General features: G+C 43.7%; 2 pseudogenes; both read left to right on the top strand.

Moving 5' to 3' along the window:
* The first annotated feature begins 3,461 nt into the window (after nt 1-3,461).
* Nucleotides 3,462-4,643, top strand: Ewsr1-ps4 (EWS RNA-binding protein 4; annotated as a pseudogene).
* Plekhg7 (pleckstrin homology and RhoGEF domain containing G7) overlaps nt 17,708-18,357 on the top strand; it is a 78,397-nt pseudogene continuing 77,747 nt past the window's right edge.

Below are 18,357 nucleotides of genomic sequence, written 5' to 3'. Positions count from 1 at the left end.
CCTTGTGAATCTTGGTTTTTTGCATTCCTAGATTGGTAAGGATCTTTTTCTCTAGATCACTTGCTGGTTTCTCTCCTAGTGGCCAAGTCTTCCTCCCTCTTATAATATAGAAGGATCTCAGGCTTTTTTTTTCTTAGTTGGGAGGAAAGAAAGCAAAGTGCTGGAGAAACAGCTTCCATCACACAGCACCTAAAGATACATCATAAATTTGTAACAAAGTATCTCACAGACTGTAAAATAGGCATTGGCTAAGTCTTCTCATGCTTAAGGAAGTGTGTCGGGGATATTGGGTACTGTGGTTAGTGTCAAGTATCCACAGAGTTCTTGGAGTTTCTGGGCTCTTCTGAAGCCAAGGCTGACCCTCTTTCTTTCCCCTAATTTGTTTTTCTTTCCCTCCTTTTGTTCTTTCAGACAATCCCCCCACCTCGTGCAGAAAGTCAAAAGAGGGAGGAGCTTGTGAGAATCAGATACAAAATATTTTTGAAATAGTCGGCCTCGCATTTCCTGGGCTTGGGGAGGTCTTGATGTTATGGGGAGGCTCTCAGATGTTATGGATCACCACCCTGCCATTGGGGTCTCTGGAATCTTTACTCCTGGGAGTACCTGGCTTGTGGAGCATGCATCCTGTGTGTCTGTGCCCAGGAAGTGTAAAATGCTAAGGTCAGTCTAATTAAAGCCAGTCTGCCCATCCATGTCTGTTTGTGAGACTTGAGTCTGGCCTGCCTAGTGTAGTGGAAACAAGTGGGTTTTTTGGGTTTTGGTTTTGGGTTTTTTTTTTTTTTTTTTTCCTTCCTCATGTTTGAACTCTGTGAGGTTACACTGCCACCGTGTGGCTCCTCTAGTGTGAACTTCGAGAGAATGAAGCTGAGAGATCACACACACCCTAAGGGGGCTTGGCGGGCAGGGACAGAAAGAGAAACACAGTTTTTTGAAAAGATGCCTTGGTATGTCAGGGAAAACAGAAGTCACACTGGTCAAAAGATAATCTACATTCATGAGCTCAACACGGAGCCAAACAGACGCTCGTTGAAACTTACCAAACGGATTGTTTTTCCAGCCTCAGTTGCCTTGTCTGTGTAACGGAAACCATAGTAGTTCCTCTAGGCTGCTGCTAGCATCAAAAGGCAGTGCACACAAAGTGCTCCCTGCCTGCCGTGTCTGGTTATTATTATGGAGCAAAGAAAGGAGCCACACAGCCTTATGCCAAGCCCCCATCCCTTGCAAGGACTCTTGCCATTTTGGCCTTGTCTATACCTTAGTTTGAGACTTAACCATTTCACCTTTCCCTGCCCTTGACGAGTGAGCTTCGGATCAGTCAACCTGTGTGTTTCAAATCGTGTCTCCATTGTCTTGAAGCTTTATGGCCGTGGGATATTTAAACCTTCTGAGCTGGAAAGCTGTGTGGTGATGCAGGCCCATAATTCCAGCATCTGGGGCACGGAAGCAAGAGGGTAATGTTCAAGGGTGTTCTCTGCCCGGTAGTCTGTTAGACGCCAGCATGGGCTCACGAGACCCTGCTGGGAGAAAATAAAAATAGGTAACAACAAAATCCTAAGATGTGGTTTCCTTGTCTGTAAAATGGGATTGCGAACCCCCCCACCCCACCCTTGTCTCCTGGTTACAGAGGGATGCGGAGCTCACAGACTCGCGCTAACATACCCGAAGCTTCAGAGGCAGTGTCTCCAATGGTCATCAGTCTTCAGCAGTCACTGTTACAGTCATGACTACACTACAGGGCAGGGCAGTCCCCCAGTGCTCACCTTGTCCTTCTTCCAAGTAACAAAAGCTTTAAGCTCACCTTAACATCAAAGACCTACCGGGTAAGTAGGCAGACAGGATGCAACTCTGTAGTCTGATTACCTACACAACTCACAAGTTGAGTTTCTGTGATTTTATAGTAAGTTGATCTTCTCGAGTCTAAAAATGCAGCTATCAACAATTCACGCCTCAGTGTTTCTAATATGAAAGTGTATTTATAGTCAAGGTTAATACTGCCGAGTGGTGGCGATGCACATCTTTAATACCAGTGCTCAGGAGGCAGAGGCAGATGGATCTCTGAGTTGGAGGCCAGCCTGGTCTACATAGAGAGTTCCAGGACAGCCAGGGTTACACAGAGAAACCCTGTATTGAAAAACAAACAGAAAACAAGACAAAACAATTAATATTCCTATATTGTTATTTTATTTTGTGTCTTCATTTTCCGAGACCCAAAAATCCAGTCCTTTCAAATCAAGCAAAATCTTAGAACTAATGAACAGATTTATATTCAATGAAGAAAAAACTCAGTACTAGTGATCACCACAAACTCTCAAGTCTAGATTTACTGTGACATCTGAGTGGTCCTAACCTGAGTAACGCATACTCAGAACCACAGTGATCTTAGCTCTAAGCTTTAACATCTCCAGCTATTCAAGGAGGGATCCCCAAAATGTTTCAAAAGCCTTCTTTGGGGGACCGTAAGCTTCATCCATCTCTGATCCCCACCTCTACACTTAAGTGATAGCCTCATAACTACCTTCCAGGACTGACACAATCTGCTGCACTTTCCCCAGGCTACAGGCAGCCCTGTGACCAGAGGGACCACGGGCATTCCCCACAACTTCCCCCTTTCCCTGCCTCTCTCCTTAAATATCCCTCTTCTCAGCAAATTTCCTCATTCCTGCTTCCTCTAAAGTATAAAAATCTCAGAGCCCCTGAGAGCATTTAGAGCATTGGAGTCCTGGTTAGGTTTAGCAACTATAAGCTATAAAAATACATATGCAAATACATGTATAATAAAGATATATTATATCTAAGATATATTTTATTTTACATGTCTTCACATATATCTTTATGTACATGTATAAGATATATGTCATATATATAATATATTTATATCTTTAAATATATATTTAAAAATATTATCTTTATTATTAAATATGTTACTAAATTTTATTCTTATATTCTTATATATTATCTTTATTATTAAATGTATTATATTCTTTATATATATTATCCTTTATAAAATATATTATATAATATCTATACTTGTAATATATATTAATTATACATAATATATTATGTATAATACAATGAATTATATAGTGTGTAATATTTATGTATGCGATAACTATGTAATAATATAGTATATACTCTATTATATAAATATATATTGTTTATATTTTATATATTTATAAAATGTATAAATATATACTCTTTATCTTTATATAATATATATTAAAGAAAAAACATCTATTTATTCCAAAAATCTATCTCATAGGATTTCCTTAGGTGGCTGATTTTTAGTACATTTAGGAGAGAAAATGTAGTCCACAGGTTCCAGTACCTACAGCTAAGCTGTCACCCAGTATGGCTATGGTCCTTACACCACTCATCCAATCCGTGGAAACACCCAGACCACCCAGACAGATGGGCAACAAAATGTGGAACCTATGAGGAGCTACTAATGTCAACGGTACTCAGCTCAGACCACTGTCACCAATGGGCAGACTACATATGTGACTTCGTATGGACAGTTTCCCGTGCTGATCCTGCTCAACAGCCCAGAGGCATACAGCCAACCTGTCCCAGTTTGCTGCTGGTGTTTATGACACCACTGCTCCAGTCACCACAATCCAGGCTTCTAGGCAGCTTAGTCTTGTATGCCACCCAGTCTGCTTACCTAGCCTATGGACTGGAGACGACAGCCACTATACATGCAAGACCTCAGGATGATAACAAGACCCTGAGAATAGTCAACTCCAATCTAGCATAGGGAGAGAGATGCACAGGGAGAGATAGTACAGCACAGTCTGAGATATGAGCAGAGTGACTACAGTTATCCCCAGGCACCTGGGAGCTACCCCATGCAGCAGCCACTCACAGCACCCCCATCCTATCCTCACGCTAACTACTCCTCTTCATGTTCAGATATTCTCAGTAGAACACCCACGAGCAACCCAGAAGCTGTGGATAGCAGAGTAGCTGGGGTCAACAATGCACCTGTGGGTGGCAGCCTCTCACTAATTTACCCTCTCCAGATTGGACCCTAAAACGTAGCTTCAAATCAATATAGAGATCAGAGCACAGCAGAGTTAATCCTGACAGGACAGCCACAGCATCGTGGGTCTTTATGGGCAGGAGTCTGGAGGATTTTCCAGACAAAAGAAGAATAGGAGCATGAGTGGCCCTGATAACTGGGGCAGGGGAGGGGAGGGATTTGGTCATGGACCCATGACTAGGGTTGGCCAGCAGGAGGACACAATGGAATGGGTGGTAGAGATCCAGCGTGGCTTCAATAGGACCATTGGGTGAAGGACCAGATCTTAATCTAGATGTTCTCGTAGATCCGAATGAAGACTCTGACAACTGTGAAACTTGTGGGCAAGGATTAAATGACAATGTGACTGGACAATAGGGCAGGCTGTGGGGTTGTGGAGATGAACAAAAGAACTTGACAACCCATGATCCACATCTACCTGGATAAGGAGACGGGAAAGCTTCCACAATGTCCTCTGAAGATCCAACTGGCGATGGGAAAGATTGTTCAAGGAAGCAAACTTAAGATTTCTTTTGCTCTCTCCCTCCCAGAGCAAGCCTGGGGTGGCATGCAACCTTGCAAGAGCAGAGAGAAGCCACCACCGCTCTGTGGAGGTCCTGGTTAGAGACTGACAAGGTCCCAATCCAGGCTGAAGAAACCAAAACTTCACCTGGAACACAGAATGCAGTCAGTGTGCACCCCTGAGCTCCAGTGTTTCTTCCCATCACTTTCCCCACCTCCAGGTAGTGATAGAGGCCAAAGCATCTCCTGGGAACTTTCAGAGAGAGAGATGTGGACTTATGGACCAAAATAGTCCTGGAAGGATGTTCAGAGGTGGCTAGAGTGAAGGCAGGGATAGTTTCAAAGTGACCATTGCATGGACAAGGATAGCTTTGGTGGAGGAAGATGAGGTGCTCTTGGGGCCCCTCCTGGACCTTTGATGAGACAGAAGGGAGGAAGAGGCAGATGTAGAGAATAGGAAAGCAGATGGATTCAAGCACTATCAGGAACATAGAGACCAGCCCGACTAGACAAGCCTACAGAGCTGCACTGACAACCAGGTTTATTTAATCGGGAAATGGTTTAAATGTCTGATTTCATATTGATAATGTTGGCCACGTTGTGAATATTCCTTGTCTGTGCTTTAGTATTTTCACCATTTGTGAAGAAACATGAAAACAAATGAAATGGTGATGTGCTGAGGTCTCTCCCTTCTGTGAAGATGGCTGTGGAGAACCAAGACTACCTCTAAGTGGAACAAGGTTCATAGTTGCAATTTCTTAAATAGAATTCCAGATGTTTATGAAAAATATTATTTAATAAAAGGCCCACATTCATTTCAAACTCATATATGTATGCGTGTAATATATATGCAATTTAGTTTTCATTATATTATGGAATATAGTTTCCATTAAGTATAATGAAATTATATTCTATAAATAAATTCATGTGCTGTAGTCCTTAATGCATTTAACCATTACAATGAAGGTCTGAAAGAAATCCTCGTTTTACTTTCTTTTGTAGGAAATTCAGGCACTGTATGGTAGACAGTTGTAAAAACTCATGGAACAGTACAGTGCTGCTTGCTGGCTCTGCCTTGATTCTGCGTGGTATCCTGTGGGCTCCTGTACACCTTTGTCATCTGGGTCAAAGGGCATGTCAGAGGATCTCAGAACATGATTCTGCTTTGACTGATAGCTACAAAAAAAATTGTCACTGTCAGCCTCCTCACAATCACCATACCCATCACACTGTCCCCCACTGTACCCATCAAACTGTTCCCAATGCACCCATCACACTGTTCCCTCACTGCACCCCATCATACTGTCCCCCACTGTACCCATCACACTGTCCCCACTGCACCCCATCACACTGTCCCCACTGCACCCATCACACTGTCCCCACTGTACCCATCCCACTGTCCCCACTGCACCCCATCATACTGTCCCCTATTGCACACCATCACACTGTCCCCCACTACACCACATCACTCCTCACAACACACAAACACAATTACACAAACAACAATCATGTCCAATTTCAAGGCAGGGGTCAATTTTCCTTTTGAGCCAAGCATGGCAGCATCTATAATTCTAGTCCTTGGGGGCCGAAGCAGAAGGATCACAAGTTCAAGGCATACTTAAGCTCCATACTGGTGCCCTCTCTCACAAAAGCAACAGTAATAACAAGAATAAGTAATTAAGTAATCAAAAAACAATAAATGAACTTTTGCTTTTGAGAGAAAAAAAAACATTCAAATATCAGAATTGCCACTCTTTATTTTCAAGGGAGATCACAGTCAGAGGAATGAAGTGGATGGAGGACTCCTGTTTGCTTTAGTGAAGAAGTGTCCTTTGGCCCAACTCCTAAGAGGAAACAATGTTGGGTCATCCAAAGTCCAGCAGCTATATGAAAATTCTCTTCCCTTGTGACATAAGTTTCAGACAAAGCTGAAACTTCTGTCTACAGTTACTCCATATCTCCGAAACAAATGACAGGCCCTGAGCCTCATATATTCAAGAGAGGGAGATCCAGCCCTCCTGCACGAGCAAACATCAAAGCACTCCCAGGACACCTGAGCTGGCAGCACCACAGCTGACTGCTGAAATTGCTCGACCTTGGACCAAATAAGAAACTGCACATTCAAAGTCCCAGTGCTGGGATCCCGCTCTGGTTGCTAATGAATGGGAACTTGTTGTATAATTGCAAACAAGCTCATTCATTATTGTGAGAAGAAGAAAAAAAGAAGAAGAAAGAAGTAAGTCCTTATGCCAAATTAAAAAAAAAATCCTTCTGGTCAATTTGTCTACATAAAAACCAGCCAGTCATCACCAGTCACTCCACCTCTTGCCAGCACCTTCTCGGGTCCACCCCTTGGCACCACGCATAATGTGATCTTTGTATCTGCCAGTAGGAAAGGTAACTTCAGTGCAGAGGAATAACTCGTAAAGGTGGAGAAATGACTAACCACTTCACTCCACCCTAGCAGGCTGTTTTCCCACAGAGCACAGCTGGCAAGCCGGCCAACAAACACCTTTTTCTAAGTCTACCAGAGAAAAACAAAGTGAATTGGGACAACAGAAAGCCTTTGAGAATGTCCTAGCAGCCAAACTGCAGCCTCTGCCATGTAGCTATGAGCTGAGGGCTTGTTCTCTAGTCTCTCCTCCCCGTGCCCTTCTCCTGGGGTGCCTGTCAGTGATAATTGCCCAAACACCTGGGAGCAGGCATCGCTTAAGGCCCAGATGGAAGCCATCAGACGGTCGTTAGCTGTCCTTGTCTGACCTAAGTAGAGTCTGACACCAACACACAGAACTTGCAGACAAGCCATTCAAAGCCATTCAAAGACCATTACCAGGAATGATCACAGCTGAGCTATTACAGCCTAGGCTATCTCTTTGGGGCAAAATAAAAGCTGCACAATTGGTTTGAACTGAGTCGAGATTTTTCCAACAGATGCCACTGCTGGGAGATCATCAACTCAACTTGTGGGTCCGGCAAGAAGATTCAATTTATATATCTGCACAGTCAAAACATACATACATACATACAGTCACACACACACACACACACACACACACACACACATGAGCTCATCTTTTTTTTTTTTCTTAAGTAGCCCACATTCTGGGATATCCAGATTTAGGAAATTCGACAGCTCTTAACCCTAAGAAAAAAAAAGTAAAAACTTCCCTGAAAAAGGAAGAGCAAGCTGGAGAGAGCGTGAGGATCCTGTAAACCTTGAGGCGATAAAAATAGTAAAGCATTTATCTTCAAGGGACTGAGCTCTCTTCCTGGAGAAGAGAATCTGGGACCATAAATTAACCACCCTCCACATCTCCTAACCCCATTTCACTCCCTAAAAGCACCGAGAAGTTCAGCCAGCTTATGACAGTGTATATTTCACTCAGCCAACAAGTATGTACGGAGGGCCTATTGCATGCCAAGCACCACACAGCATGGAAGAGCTTAACCCAATGTTGGTCCTCATGGACCTTATGGACGACATAGCCAGCCTCTCCTCCAAGATACCACGCGGCAAATTGGAAAGAACACTGGACTAAGGGTCAAAGGTCAAGCAAGACTAGACTCATATTGGTCGCCTCAGTGTCCCTATCCATCAGAAAGTGGGAAGGTCCATGAGCTGCCACACAGTGTACCTCCTGAAAAGCTCGGGATGTTTGAAAGGCAAAAGAGAAGGTTGTGGTTTAGTACTCCGGCCCTCAAACCTCCAATCATAGAGTCTTCCTTTTAGAGTTTAACCCCGTGTTGGATATGATTGTCCTCAAGGTTGACTACCACCATCTTCGGGAGTTATGGTAGGCCCGCTTGCCAAAGATAACACCAGCTGGGCTTGTTGACAGCTGATGCTCTCTGGTACAAGAAGGGGCCAGGGAGAGACATGGGATCTATAGTCAGTATGTAGCGCCCCCCCCCCCAACACACACACACAACCAGCAGCATGCAATTCTGAGCTAATTGCACTGGCTTCAGGAGCTATCGAAAGGGTTATGGTGTATGGGTGAGGAAAGATTATGCAGCTACTGGGGAGTCCACATTCATACTGGGTGCAGATCTTCCACTGTGGGTGCTTTAAGCTCACCCATGCTCCCCACCCCATAATCCCTCACCCATTGTTCTGGAAGTAGGTCTAACATATAAGCTCTCTGGCTCCTCCAAGTGAACTTTGGTGGAGTCCAACTTCAGTCTCCTTGCTTAGTTCCACCACCGGGCTTATAATGTCTCGCCACACCTAGTCTCATCACCCGTAAATCCCTAACAGATATCTCTCTGATGAAAGTTTCTCTTTGAGGATTTGTCCTTCTCTGTGACTAGCACCCTAAGCCACAACCCTAATAGAATTATGTTATCTCTGCTCTTGTCCCCAGAAGCATCCAGTCTTTCTCACTCTTTCATCATATATAATGTGGCCAAAAAGAGGTTACTGCTGAGTTTGCTCTTCTTCCTCTCGAGCTCATGAGCCTTGCCTGTTTTTCTCTGAGTGAATCATCCTATTTCCCATTGTATACACTACCAAGAGGATATTTTCTCCCTGGGAAAGAGTCTGTGCTTGTTTCGACTGCACAGTATCCTCAGAAAGGATCCCAAATAGCTTTATAGAAAAGGATGAAATGCAAGATTGCAAAGTATCTTTAAAACTATATTGAAATACCAGTGGGAAGGGAGACCTGCTTCTAAAAGCAACCCAAAGAAGCAGCTGCTTTAACGAGCTGGGAATGGTGGTGCATCCCTGACAGAGGCAGGTGGATCTCTGTGAGTCTGAGGCTGGCTTGGTCTAAATAGTGAGTTCCAGAACAGTCAGGGCTATGTGCAGACATAAATTGGCTTACCTTCTTTAAAATTTTGTTAATATATTTATTTATAGTATACTGGGAAAGGGGGAGTGTATGCCACAGTAACATGTGTGGGTCACAGGAAAGCCTATGGGAGTCAGTTCTCTTCTTCCACCCTCTGGATTCTGGTGATCAAATTCAGGTCATTGGTCTTGGAGCTTAGGGACAAGCACTTGCACCTACTGAGATCTGGCCCGATTTTTTTTTTTAAATCTTGATAATTGATCTTTATATACCTATCTTGGTCACTGTTCTATCACTATGGAGAGACACCATGACAGGGTAACTCGTGCATGACAGCATTTCACTGGGGGCTTGCTCACAGTTTAGAGACGTAGTCCATTATCCTCGTGGTAGCAAGCAAGGTGGTATGCATGGTGCTGGATCAGAAACTGAGGGCTACATCCTAATCTACAGGCAGAGAGAAAGAGACTGGGCCTGGCTTAAGCTTTAAACTTCAAACCCCACCCCTAGTGACACACTTCCTCCAATAAGGCCACACTTATTCCAAGGAGGCCACACCTCCTAATCCTTCTCACGTTCAAACAGTTCCACTCCCTAGTGACTGAGCATTCAAATATCTGAGCTATGGGGGGAAAATTCCCATTCAAAGTATCACAGTACCCAAGAGCATGTTACTGCTGCTAAACCTGGATTTCTCCACATTTTATATCTGTATGATTCTGGCATTGTAGAAGAGGTGCTAGCTCTCACCATCTCCTGTTCCCAATGTAGGAATATTACTATTTTAGATATATTAATATGAAGTTTTCTAAAACGATGGTCATGAAAGTGAACATCCGGAGAAGGCTGACTATTCACCAAGCATGGAAACCTACAAGTGGGAAAACAGACTAGGAGTTAAGATAGAGTGCGAACGAGAGTATTATGTGGGACTGGGAAGACGGTAGAGCTGGTGAAGCGTTTGCCATGCAGAGTGAGGGCGGAAGTTTGACCCCCTGGCACCCATGTAAGTGCTGGGCCAGTGCAGCAAACTACCTACAATCTCAGTACTTGGGAGGCAGTGAAGGAACCCCCAAAGCAAGGTGGCTGGCAGGATTGACCATCTCCTAGTTCAAGTAAGAGACCTTGTGGGGTTGGGGATTTAGCTCAGTGGTAGAGTGGTAGAGTGGAAGGCACTGGGTTCAGTCCCCAGCTCCAAAAAAAAGAATAGGGAAAAAAAAGTAAGAGACCTTATTTAGGTGGAGAGAGAGGAAGACACCATATTTAGGTGGAGAGAGAGGAAGACACCCCATATCAGCCTCATGCCTTCACTTTCACACAGGTCCACATGCATGCACACATGCATGCACACCGTACACACATAGAACAAACATAAGCTGACATGCCTACTCTATAAGAAAACACACAATCATTCTTTGCTCCGTGAACAAACCACCATACAGCTCACTCCCAAACTCTAACATGCACAAAAACTACCCAGAATCTTGTTTAAATGTAGATTGGAATTAAGGTCTTGGTAGGGCCTGGGATTTTGCCTGTTGGACAAGCTCCCAAGAGCCTCCAGTACTGTGTTACATAAACCGCCTCGGTAAGAGCTTCTCTGCTGGCTTCTGCATGTTGTCTTCATTCTCCTCCACAGAATGCCCTCTTCAGAAACATTCTTCAGAATCAACTCTTTCTGTTGTATCTCCTACTCCCCACTGAGAAACAGTGTAAGCCTGGAGAGATGGCTCAGCCCCAAAAAGCTAGGCTCACAGAGAAGTAATGTGGCTGTAGCTGTCACCAAGCATGATGGGGGAGGGAGCAGGTCTCGCTGGCACTGGCACGGTGGCAAATAATGAGTCAGGATGGAAAGACGAGTGGGAGCATTTCAGAGCGTAGGGCTTCTTCTGTTTCTAACATCTTGCGAAAGCCACCAAAGATGATGAAACACTTGGACGCATGATGAAGAACAGGTCACGTCTGAGCCTAACGGAAGTCAGAAGCCAGAAGCCAGAGGAGTACTTTCTCTTCCTCTCCTTTATCTCTTCTCCTATCCAGCTTAAGCTATCAGCAGTCTGGAGACACCAAATGATGGAAGGGATACTAAGAGAACCTCTCCCCTCCTCTTCAGTATTTATTTTCCATCGTGAAAGAAACCTTCAGCTCTTCCTAAGTAGTGGTATTCACTGGCCAGCCAGTGCTATGATGCAAATAGTTAACAATTGACTGGCATATAATGTTTGCAAATTGCCATGGTAAGAATACTCCCACCCTGGCTGATAGCAAGCTCTTGATGGGATTTTACCAAACTTGGAATTAGAAGCTCTCATGAGCGTTGGCTCTCCTAAGCTGGCACAACACCGCTCCTAACATCACAGATTGTTCTCCTTGCACAGTTGTATCCTGTACAGTTGGACTCTGAAATTTCTCACAGCAAAAGGTGGGGTTCATATCCCTTCCTCTCCGTTTTCCTTGTGATTGCTTTGGCCAGTGCAACATGTCAGAGCAGAATAGTTCCATAGAAGCATGGGTGTCCAAAGTTGTTTCAGAACATCCCACTTGCTGATTCAGACAAACCAGAGCCACAAGGGGATAAACCCATGGTGGCATCCTGGAATATCAGCCCAACAAGAAAACATGAAGCATCTTAGATGGTTTGAGTTGCCTTAATAACCTACATACCTGCCAGACTTGCCCTGCCCCAGAACCTGATACTCCCCGACCAGCCCATTACAGGTTCTTGAACCACAGGCTGTTGATATGAGTAACTGAGGGGTTTGCTTTAAGGTAGTAGCTGAACCTAATTGACGTCACAGGTGGACCAGAGAAAATTCAAAAGATCCATCAGCCAAATACAACACATGGCTCTCTTTGGATGTTGACGGAAGTCAAAACAACCATCAAAGTACCATTTTTGAAGTCAGGAAATGTCAGTACTTGAGAGGAAAAGGCAAGAGGATCAGAGGGACAAGGTCATCCCTGGGTATAGAAAAGTCAAAGCCAGTCTATAGAAAACAGTTTAAAATAAATTAATTTTAATTGCATTTTAATATAGAAAATAGAAGTGTCCCACTAATCAAATAAAAAGGGGGAGGTAAGATAGAGGAACAGAGAATTAAGAAGATGGGGCTGGAGAGATGGCTCAGCTGTTAAGAGCACTGACTATTCTTCCAGAGGTCCTGAGTTCAAATCCCAGCAACCACATGGTGGCTAACAACCATCTGTAATGCATCAGATGCCCTCTTCTGGTGTGTCTGAAGACATCGACAGTACTCATAAATAAATTAATCTTTTAAAAGAGAAGAAGGTAAAATAAAGAGACAAATCTCTTCCTCTCCTTTATCTCTGAGGGGTGAGGGCTGGAGTGATGGCTGAGTAGTTAACATGGCTGTTCTTGCAGAGATCTGGGTTCAGTTCCCGGTACCCACCTTGTGGCTCCTTTCCTGGTACTCACCTGTGGCTCCTGTCAGCCCCACTTCATTAAGAGTCCATCTCCCTTGAACATCAACAGATGAAGGCAAAGCCTCTGTCGAGGATTAATTAGTTATCACCTAACTCTTTTCACCTCTGACATGGAAACTCAATAGAAGAGTAGGGTAGGATTGGTATGTTTTTTTGTCTGTTGTCTTTACTATTATATTTTATAATGTTAAAAAAAAGTCAAGACAAGTTGAAAAAAAAGATGGAATTAATGTCTCATCCATGATCTGACACTTTCGTTGGCCTCAGCATTCCTGTTGTCTTCCTCAATGTGACAGGCTTGCACAAGTCATGAGATAAATAATATCAGATGACTTTTGAATTCCATTTCTTTCGTCTTCGTGTAAGTAATTCTGGCGCCAGATCGCTATCAACACACTCAGGCTTACAGCTGTGACCAATTGAATTTAGACAAAAAAATAATAATAATAATTAGAGCTTGTGGTTAAGAGAGTTTGTACCCAGACTTTGAATAATGTCTTACTGGCTTGTGGGGAAGTGACTTTGGAGTCACTTCAGCCTTGGGTTTACCATCTTTAAGGCTCAGACAGGTGGGGAAAAATGGCAACTCTGCAGAGCTGGTATTAGTCTTGAGGGCAAATCGTGAATGCCCCCAGCAGAGGGTTTGGCCACAAGCATGCACAACCCAGATAGTGTGCTGGGTAACCTTCATTATCAACCTCACTAGGTTCAGGATCACCATAGAAACACATCTCTGGTGGCACTGTGATGGTGCCTCCAGAAACACTTAACTGAGGAGATTCACCCTGAAGAGTGTTGGCATCAGAAGATGGGATCTGGTACTGAATGAAAACAGAAGAGGTCATTGGGACCCACCTGGACCCCAGCATGCAACTAACTCCTCCTGCTTCTTGATCACAGATACAATGTGACAAGTCGTTCCAACCACCCTATGATGCTTTCAACACCAGGGTGAACTGTATCATCGAAAAACCTGAGCCAACACAAACCCTTTGCTTTTTAGCTGTCTGCTGTCAGATACTTTGTCACAACAGGAGAAATTACTAATCCAGACAATAGGGATCACTCTCACTGCTACCCTTAGTGGCCTCTGGCCTCTCCTTTTACTCCAGTCTGCAGAGATTTGGGGTCAGCTTGGATGCAGGTCTGTTCTTCGGATGTGGGAATCACATAATGGCTTACTTGTTTTATGGACCAATTTTCATATCTTTCATCCTTATTCATGTTGCATACAAGAATAGAGCCAAAATAACTAAACTATATTCCATAAAGTCCTAAAAATTAACAGTGTGTAATTGAGATAATTATGTGGAAATCAAGAAAACAATTCATGCTCTTTGGTTGAGTGACCTAGCACATAAATACATGTTAGAACCCAGACTAACGGTAATGATATATCTTTGTAACTAGAAGCTTACTATCTGCACAACAGTATCTAGTTCTTCTTGTTTCCTCTAACTTCTCTTGATTATATACATGGTTTTATAAATGAGGGTATCGTGGTAACTTGTAAAGTTGTAGCCTTTACAGTTATGAAAACGTTCATTCACCGTCTATCCACTAAAGAATACAAAATAGGGATGGGGAAAATGAAGTCAACATAAGTACGCTCCACCCAGAGACAAGTTGTCTTAAGTCTAGTGGGAAGATAACATGACTGGGCAATACAGGGGTTTGAAAAAAATCTCATTTTTTTTTAAATCAGACACTTATAATACCAGCAGAGCACCTGCACTGGTTGGCTTGAATGGTGGCTTGCAGGCTATTTGCTTTTGGTTTCGGTAATCAGTTATAAAATTCTGAATATTACTTTTCTTTGTTCATTAAACCTGGCCAAAATATCAAATATGAGGATACTAAAAATAAAACCTTCCCTCTGGCTTGCCTTCTCAAAGATCACTGCCTCCCTCGACCCTAGCCACAGAAGTGACTCCACCTGAGGCTGAAAGGCTTGAGCAATTGTCCCTCCACCTCTTCCTCCTAGAGCTTGATCTTCAACCCTAGTCCCTCTATTCCCCATTCCTGGTTCTTCCTCCTCTTCCTCCTCCTCCCCCTCCTCCTCCTCCTCCTCCTCCTCCTCCTCCTCCCCCTCCTCCTCTTCCTCCTCCTCCTCCTCACACGGACCTGGCCCATGGGACCACTTAGCTGTTGGAAGCTTTTGGGTTGCAAGGGTGTACAGGCCTCCTGAGTTGTGAGTGAGTCATGGCCTCTTTCTATGTGTCAATTTGCCAGCTGCTGTTCTTGTACACATGACAGGGCAGGGATAAGACCGTCAGTCATAAGGAAGGTAGGGATAAGCTAGTTCACAGCAGAAGGATGGACCATTTACTAAAGTCCCATCTCCACATGGGACACATTCTCCAAAAGTCTTAACCAAACATGCAAATGTGCTGGCAGGAGGACAAAGATAGGTTAAATGTCACAACAGGAGAGGCTGTGAAGAGAGTGTTGTAGAAAGGGCTACGCTCAAGGGGCCTCTCTCTCTGATTGCTCCCCAGTCGATCATTATCAATCAGCAGAGGCCTCTCCCACAAGTCCATCATCTCTTCTCCCAGACTGGGAAGAGAGACCTACACATTGTGTGTGCTCCCCTTGCTCAACCTACAATTTAAAAAAAAAAGAAAAAAAACCCATTTGATTTGTATGTTTGAAATCACGGTGAATGTTTTAGATTAAAAGCATTCTCAGGATAAGACAAGGAAGGATGACAGTCACACAGACATGTTGTAAGTGGTTTTTCACACCTGCCTAAGTACACTTATCATCAATACTCTGGGCAATGTATATGAAAAATAACTTATTGCCTTGTATTGCTGAGGGAAGTCGTTTATATGGTAGTAAATGCATGACCTACAGTCATACTGTGATTAGAATTCGATCCTTAGGTTTGACTTCCAAGTGTCCTGCAAAGGAAATAAGCTTCGAATTTATATTGAGATTAACATAAACTAATGGGTCTTAAATTATGAAAGATATTGAGTCTAAAAGAAACCAGGCTAAAGATTTGTGAATATTTTAATCCTTTTTCTATTATTATTTTCATTATTATTAATGATTCCCCCCTCCCCGGTAGTATATTTTAGGATATCGGTGAGCCTGGACCATGGATGTCATCCCCTCCTGACATTATTAACTGTCAAAAGAATTGATAGCTTTTAGAAAGTGCACCAAGGATGAAATTACCTCCCAACCAGAACACGGTTTACAGCTCACGCAGATGGATGAGAGCTGCAAAAAGAAGGGTCGCAATGGAGACACAGGCTTCTGTCCCTCCAAGCTCCCAAACCAACCCATCTCTGCTCCAGTTAGCATCTGGGTTTTCCCAGTAAGGACTCTGAACTCTAATGACAGAAGAAGCTGAGCCCTTCCCCTTTATTTCTGTTGACCACAGAGAGAGTGAGAACGCAGATTTGTGAGTGTCCTTGTCAAATAAGGAGCAGGTCTTTGTCTCAGTTTTAGCTAAGAAGCAAAATGACTGGGGCAAGCAGACATTTGAAAACTCATTTGCATTTCTGTGGAACAAATTACTTGCAAAGGGGCTGACAGATTTTGGATGAGGAAGTGGGCTTAGAGCCCTCTAAAGCCTTTGAAGGCTGTGCTGTCTTCTGACTTGTCAATGCGGTCCCTGCAGTTCTTAGAAATAGAGCGGTCAGATTAATAAAATGCAAATGTAAAAAGGGGGAAATAAAGGTAATAAAATTTTAAAATCCAGAATATAATAAATAAGTCCTAGAAATAGATTTCTTTTACGAAATTAGCTTTGACTTTGAACTTGAAGAGCCTTCCTCCTGAGGGCTCTTTGTAATGGGACATCTGCCATGATTCAGAGGCCCAGAGTCCTGGGAAACACACAGAAGAGTCTGGTCTAGTGATTTTCAACCTTCCTAATGACATAACCCTTTAAATACAGTTCTTCATGTTGTAGTAACCCTTGGCCGTAAAATCATTTTTGTTGCTACTTCATAGCTATAATTTTTCTTACTGTTATAAATCATGATGTAAATATTTTTGGAGATAGAGGTTTGCCAAAGGGGTTGGGACCCACAGTTTGAGAATCGTCACTCTTCTCTCTGGCTTGGAGCAGTTGGGCCAGCAATCTCTTACCCACTAAATTATCACTGCAGGTGAGATCCTGACTCTTCTGCAAAAGCAAAACCCTAAGAAGGCCCCGGAGAGCTTGTAACACCAGTCTCACAAGGACACTGCTGCTGTAAGCACTGGCTAGGACCCAAGAGCCTGAGGAAATCTGGGCAGGAAATCTCAACCACAAAGTCATGAGGAAGACAACAAGGGACCCTTCACTAGGCTGTCAGTTTGTTCTTCAGTCAGACCCTGCAACTGCTGTGGAGAAATGGAAGGTGGGCAAATGTTTAAGGTTGAATTCATCGTACCACATTTCCTCCCACAGGGTTGCAAAGACTGAGGAAGAAGGAAGAAAGAAGTTGGTAAATATGTAAACTCTTTGGGAAAAAATTGCTTTGATAACAATGAATAAAACAAAAAAGAACTCGAATTATAGAATGTAATGTCCCACTTATCTACAGGAGATAGATAGAACACCCGCCCACAACTGGACACTTGAAACACAGATAGTACCAACCCCTATATATGTTCACATACTTCAACACCACAACCATTGACCCAATGACTGAGACATCCACTGGGTGACTGGATACAGCTTGGACTGGGTAAGAGCCACAGAGTGAATTCACTCAACAATATACATTCCTGTATATATACAATAGCGAGATTTTTATCACACTGTCAGACCAGGACTTCAACTTAAAACTTTTGAATTGCTCATTTCTGGAATTTTCCATTTGCTATTTTTTGATAACAGCTGACCATGCTCAGTGAAACCAACAGAATGTGAAGCCTCCAAGAGCAAGCCTAAGGTTAGCAGGCAAGGGTGAAGAGAGGGCTGGACACAATGGAGATCAGACATGGACTCTCACTGAGGGAGGAGTGGTGTCAAAGATCGGAGGTGAGGAAGACCCTGGTGCATTCGAGGATATCAAAGGAAGAGCAGAAATCAGAGATGAGTGCAGTAGCTCATACGCCTGAACACGGAGATGGCCCTTTAGGTGGGGATTTTACTTCATCCTGCGAGGCGCTGAGAGCCGATAGGTAGTACGATCCTAGGCAGCCTCTGCGTGGGTCTTTCTGGTAGCAAAGCAGTGAATGGGAAGTAAGTGCTCGGGTGTTGGGGGAACTAGGGCTGCACAAAGCGAACCAGCTTCTTTCCCGTGGGACTCCTCAAACTATAAATACTAGACATGCACTGGGAAGCTCTATGAAATTGAGCAGATGCAGGTTTTCTCAAACTTTATGGGACAAGGGATGCCTTAGAATTTTCTTCTACCACCCCTCTATATGACCCCCTAATTTCCATCCTCTGGGATACCATTTTGAGGAACGCCACTCAGACAGAAGCTAAGACTGGCTGTCCAGGAGTGTGTGAGTATGGAATAGATCCCTATATGAGCTTCTTCAGAACAGGCCTGTCCCTGGGTTCTCCTACAACCAGCAACAGACTGCTCCTTGCAATGCATGGGACGTAGTCTCTGTTCCCATGTAGTA

The sequence above is a fragment of the Rattus norvegicus genome, chromosome 7, assembly GCF_021556685.1.
Source record: "Rattus norvegicus strain SHRSP/BbbUtx chromosome 7, alternate assembly SHRSP_T2T, whole genome shotgun sequence".
NCBI classification, from domain to species: Eukaryota; Metazoa; Chordata; class Mammalia; order Rodentia; family Muridae; genus Rattus; species Rattus norvegicus.
Note: the sequence above shows the minus strand (reverse complement) of the source record. Positions and strands in the feature narration are given on the sequence as shown.